Source organism: Otolemur garnettii, unplaced genomic scaffold (assembly GCF_000181295.1).
Source record: "Otolemur garnettii isolate 467f Iridium unplaced genomic scaffold, OtoGar3 scaffold00087, whole genome shotgun sequence".
Lineage (NCBI taxonomy): Eukaryota > Metazoa > Chordata > Mammalia > Primates > Galagidae > Otolemur > Otolemur garnettii.
This window is the reverse complement of record NW_003852482.1, coordinates 704,936-711,241: the sequence shown is the minus strand read 5'-3', so window position 1 is coordinate 711,241 and position 6,306 is coordinate 704,936.

The following is a 6,306-nucleotide window of genomic DNA, read 5'->3' as shown; positions in this document are numbered from 1 at the left end:
TGAGGTTGCTGGGAGCTATGACACTACAGCACTCTACCCAAGGTGAAACTCTGTCTCAAAAAAATAAAAATAAATAAAAATGAAGAAGTATGAACAAAATAGAAATATTAAAAGTAAGAGAAGAACAAGAAAGACATGGGGGAAGGCAGATTTGACAGGAACCAAAAAGAATCTTGAAAATTAAAATAATAGGCTCGGCGCCTGTGGCTCAAGTGGCTAAGGCGCCAGCCACATATACCCAAGGTGGCGGGTTCGAATCTAGCCCAGGCCGCCAAACAACAATGACGGCTGCAACCAAAAATTAGCCAGGCATTGTGGTGGGTGCCTGTGGTCCCAGCTACTTGGGAGGTGGAAGAGGAGACTCACTTGAGCCCAGGAGCTGGAGGTTGCTGTGAGCTGTGATGCCACAACACTCTACCCAGGGGAACAGCTTGAGGCTCTGTCTCAAAAAAAAAAAAAAAGAAAATTAAAACCAGTCATGGAAATAAAAGAAAAAAAGAACTATTTTGGCAGTTCTTTAAAAAGATAAACATAGAGCTAACATGATTCAGCAATTCTCACAGGTAGATCCCCCAAATATTTAAAACCAGGGGCTCAAAAAAGACACTTATACATGAATGTTCAGAGAGGTACTTACTCACAGTAGCCAAAAGATGTAAATGGCCTGCGTGTCCATCGCTGACAGATGGATAAGCAATATGTGATTGATTTTTCTGCTACGCAGCCATGAGAAAAAATGGGGCTTTGACACCTGCTTCAGCATGGGTGAACCCTGAAACTTCATATGATGTGAAAGAAGCCAGTCACAAAAGACCATGTGTTATGTAATGGCATTTACATGAAAAGTTCAGAGAAGGCCAACCACAGAGACAGAAAATCAATTAGCAAATTAGTCGGGGCCTGGAGGAGGGAGGAATGGGGGGTTGACTTTATGGATACAGGTTCTCTTCTGGGGTGATGAAACACACATACATCCACGTTTTGAACCAGAAAAGGGAGTGGTTTCACAGTATTGTGAATGTACTAAGTGCTACCAAATTGTTCATTTTTTTTTTTTTTGAGACAATCTCACTCTGTCGCCATGGGTAGAGTGCTGTGGTGTCACAGCTCACAGCAATCTCAAACTCTTGGGCTCAAGAGATTCTCTTGCCTCAGCCTCCCTAGTATCTAGGATTATAGTTGCTCACCACATCACCCGGCAATTTTTTTTTCTTTTTCTTTTTTTTGTTTGTTTAGCAGGCCCTGGCCAGGTTCAAACCCACCAGCCCTGGAGCATGTAACCAGTGCCCTAACCATTGAACTACAGCGCCTGATCAGATTATTCATTTTAAAATGATTTATTTTGTATTTTGTGCATTTCACCTCAATAAAAAATTAGAGAAATAAAGAACCTAGACTACTCTCATTTGGAACAGTGGTATCAAAACTAAGAAAAGAACAAGAGAGGCTCGGCGCCTGTGGCTCAAGAGGCTAAGGCGTCAGCCACATATACCTAAGGTGGCGGGTTCGAATCCCCAGCCCGGGCCCACCAAACAACAATGATGGCTGCAACCAAAAAATGGCCGGGTGTTGTGGTGGGTGCCTGTAGTCCCAGCTACATGGGAGGCTGAGGCAGGAGACTCGCTTGAGCCCAGGAGTTGGAGGTTGCTGTGAGCTGTGATGCCATGGCACTCTACCCAGGGGGATAGCTTGAGGCTCCATCTAAAAAAAAAAAAAAGAAAAAAAAAGAAAAGAACAAGAGAGATACTGGAAGAGGAGACCTTCTTAGGCTCACCTTCAGTCTGTCTGGGTGTGCCTTGTTCCATGAAGCTCTGGGTTTCTGATCTCACCCGTGCCCCTGACTCCTGATCCCATTTGGTAAACTGTGTACAAATTTCTGTCTCCTCAGGTCCATATTGGGCCACTCCTCCCCTGCCAGGGCCAGTGGCAGCTCTGCTTCCTGCTCCCTCAGTGCTAGTGTGGACCTCACATACCAGGGTGCACCACACAGTGGGCAACCCAGCCCCAGGGTCCCAGCCCTGGTTGTGGGAGAGCCTGGGTCCAGCCCTGCCCACCTCCCTCCAGCCCGTCCATGGCTTGGTGGTCTCAATGAATCTGTTAGAGACCATTTGCACCTCCCTTTTCCCTCTTGCCCTACTACCTTCCTCCTCCCAACCCTGCCAGCCCACCGTGGTCACTTTCCTATCTCAAGGTCAATGCCCAGCTGTGAACTCCCTCCCCACATTGGCTCCTGCCCTCAGTAGATGAGCATTGGACCTTCACAGCCTCTGAAGCACAGAGGGCCTGTCAGGGCAGCCCCTGTTTCCCCACCAGGCTGGCCCAAGTATGAATTTCAGCATATTCAGGGGATGCCCCACTGGGATGCTGCTTTAGAGAGCACCATGGGTCTGGTGCCCAACCCACAGTCCTCCAGCCTCACACACACCTCGTAGTCCTCCTCCATCCTCCTCCCTCTTTTATCTTCTCTCCACCCTCCTGTCGTCCCTCCTCTGGACTCCTCCCTCCTCCACATCTTCCCTCTCTCCTCCTCTTTCCTCTTCCTCCCTCCTCTGTCTACCTCCCTCTTCCCTCCTTTGCTCTCCTCCCTGCTCCATACCACTCCTTCCTCCCTCTTTTCTCCTGTGTTCCTCTCTCCTCCCAGGTTCATGCTCCACCCTCCTCCCTCTACCCCTCCCCTCCTCTGTCCTTCTCCCTCCACACTGTCCCCTCCTCTGTCCTCCTCCTTTGTCCCAGCAGCACCCAACATGCTGTTCTCTCACTCATTTAGAGGAAAAGCCCTAACCCTCCCAGCCCCCCCCCCCATCCATTTCTTATCTCCTTAATTGCAAAGTCCCCCAGAGAGTTCTCCAAAATCATGCTCTCCCATCTCCCTTCTCTGGGTACCCTTTAAAACTCTCTACACCTGCATCTGTTCCACCTCACTGGGGCCCTTGGCACCTCCCTGTACATGAGGCAGGGCCTCTCCCCAGCACCCCAGGATACCCCCAGACTCTCCTCTTCAGGGCTCCTGTCCTGCCCAGGGACCTACAAACCTACGTTCACATCTCTGACCCCCAGTATCCCAATCTACTTGACACCCCTACCTCCCAAGCCCAGCTCCTGCATCTCCCTGGGACAGATCTACCCCTACACGCCCGGCCACGTCACACATTCCTGAGCCTTTGGTGAGGCTAAGCCTCCAGTGGTGGTCCCTGCAGAGATGCTCCCGCTATTCCCCTGTGGTGCCTCCAGCACCTCGAGTTTCACCAGTGGACAAGCTCTGGTGTGTGAGACTCAAGCACAGCCCACATGACACATCAGGAGCTGCTGCCCAGGAGTGTGTCCACTGGCAGCATATTGACTCAGATGCTGCTAGACAAGCTCCACAGGCACCAAGACAGCTGAACATACCACACACACATGCCTTATAGCCATGCACTAAACCCAGAATAACAAAGGATATCAAAGTACCCCCTATATTTGTTTAGAAATACGTAATAATTGGACTAGAGAGACATCATAATGGAAATCAAAAAATGAAATCGCACAAGTCAAAGCTGGAAGCTGATGGCGAGGGCCGTGCTCTGAGGGACTGGCACCCTCCCCCATGCACTGGGAGGTTGGGCAGACTGAATGTTACAGACCAGTGGTTCTCAACCTTCCTAATGCTGTGGCCCTTTAATACAGTTCTTGTGGGTTGCAACTCATAGGATAGGCACAACCAAAAGCTGGCAGGGTAACTGTGGAAAAGCTACAGAAGCAGGGATGGGGTGCAGACACCCCAGGCAAGAGGAGCTGATCTCTGCCAGCAAACATGTCCCTTTTCCCTGCTCTATCTCACCCATCAATGATAAAGCAGATGCCTCCGGAAGAATCGAGTCCAGGCTGACACCACCCGGCCATGACCATTCCAGAAACTGACTACAGCAGGTGTTTGCCTGCTCAGCAGCACCCTGAAATTTTTGAACTTATCAGAGACCTTGCATCCCGGAGGGCTGGGGACTCCCTGCCCCTAGTCTGCACCATCCCCGCGCATTCCTAAGGCTGCCTTGCCATGGACATCTGCCCCTAGTGGCGCTGGGCACCAGGCAGTGGGAAGATGAAGCTCTGTCCCTGCAGACATTCGTAGGTCCTAGGCCTGAACAGTGCCAGCGACTGCTGTGTCCCCTGAAGGTGAGCGGCTCCTTGGGAGCTTCCCCAGAAGCTAGAGCGACCTTGGAGAGAGCAATGTACAGGTCAGAGCTGCCGAGGGCCAGGCAGTGCCTTGACCACCCAGGAAGCCATGAGGCATGGCCACCCTCTGGGCAAAGGCCATGGCTGGGCCCTGTGTGGCTGAGGGAGATAATTGCAGCCTCCTCGCCACAGTGGCCTCCCACTGCCCTCCCTGGGAGAAAGGGGCTACAGCAAGGTTCTGAGATGGATTGTAGGCTGTCTCCAGCTCAGCATATGTGAGACCATAGCCTGTCAGATCTGTACCCCAAGGCCCTGAAGGACAACATCTCTCTACCCTTCTCAAAGGGACAGACAAGCAGAGGAAGCTGATGGGCAGAAGAGGAGCTGCAGGCAGAGAGAGAAGAGCCAGTGCAGGTCTGGCCCAGGCTCCTGACATCACCTGTGAGAACAGCTACTGCCCTTGGGTGTCTGCAGAACACTCAGACAGGACCCAGAGCCCTGCCTCCCACCAGCTCCCACGCCCTCACCTGTGTGGCTCCCCAGTGGATTGTAGGGCAGGAAGGGTCCTGGTCTGCAGGGACAACACAGTCCCCTGGGAGGGAGCAGGAGCAGGGGCTGCTGTGGACCCCCCAGGGCAGGGAACCCTCCCTCAACACATGGAGTGCTTCTGAGAGACAGGGTGGCTCCTGCAGCACCCCGTGCTTGTGCCCACTCTGGCTGGAAATCAAGACTGTCCCTTGCTATAATGCTGGCAGGGGTGGGAGTGTGAGGGGGGTGCACAGCCTTATCTGTCAGCCCGTGGTTGCAAAGTGGAACAGGGCCATGCTCATGGCTGACCTGTCTACAGGGCAGCCACAGCCCTCTGGGGTGCCACCCCTTGCACTGCCACACCCCACCTTGCCCAGGCCTTCACCCCTCCTACTTGCTTGCCACAGAGGCTGCCCCTCCTCACTGTGCAAACTCTGACGCAAAACAGTGGCCAACAGGACATTCTCAAGCAAGGAACCTTCCAGCACTGATGAGAAATCACAAGCAGTGAGACCCGAGGGAAATTTCCAAATAGAATCCAGCCCTTTTTGTTAAGAAGCATGATCTGTGTGGCCCAGCTTGGAGCTGCTGGGACCTATCCAGGTTGGGTCACAGTGGGGTTGGGGTCACAGCAGACCCTGGCATGGCCACTTCAGCAGCAGACTCTGCCCTAGAACCAAGGGATGCCAAGCACTGGTGGGGTTCAGAGCTGACCCAGTGTGGCCTGGCCCAGGAAGCCCACTTGAGCACCTAGGCAGGGCGCCAGCAGTCACACTCTTTAGCACAGGCTAGCGACAGCAGGTGACAGCAGGCCTGTCCAGAAAGCCAGGCTGGCGAGACAATAGAAAGCCCAGCCAAGTGGCCTGCAGACCCAGAGCCTGCATGTCACAGACTTCAGTTCCGCTGCTCCTTCAAGAACTGACTCAGCAAACTAGCAGGGAACATCCTTTACTGATAGAAGGTGTCTATGGAACAAGCAGTTGGCAAACTTAGGACTTAATGCTCCTGTGCTCCTGCGTGGCCCATGAGGAGGAGAGGGTACGGCCTGGAGCCTTGCGCATCCCAGGTGGCAGGGAAACATAAGAGGCATCAAACTCAGAAAGAAGAAAAATGTCAGGACGTCCCGACAGTGTGATTAATGGAAGCCTATGAAGAATTTCTGGCTTCCTAGAACTTCTGGCTTCCTACTGGAAGCCATGAAGAATTTGCCTGGGCACAGTATGGCTCACATCTGTAATCCTAGCTCTTTGAGAGGCTGAGGCAAGAGTATCACTTGAAGCCAGGAGTTCAAGACCAGCCTGAGCAACATAGTGAGACCCTGTATCTACAAAAATTAGAAAAATCAGCCAGGCCTGGTGGTGTCTACCTAGAGGCTGAGGCAGGAGGATCACTTGAGCCCAGGAGTTGGAGGCTGCAGTGAGATGTGATTGCGCCACTGCACTCCAGCCAGCCTGGGTGACACAGCAAGGAAACAAAAAAGATAAATTGTTAGAATTAATTAAAGCCAATATTTAAAAAGTAAATTCGGCTTCTTGGCTAGGCTAAGAAACAAATAGAAATTGCCATTTAAAAAAATCACTATTTAGGCTCGGCGCCGATAGCTCAACCGGCTAAGGCGCCAGCCAC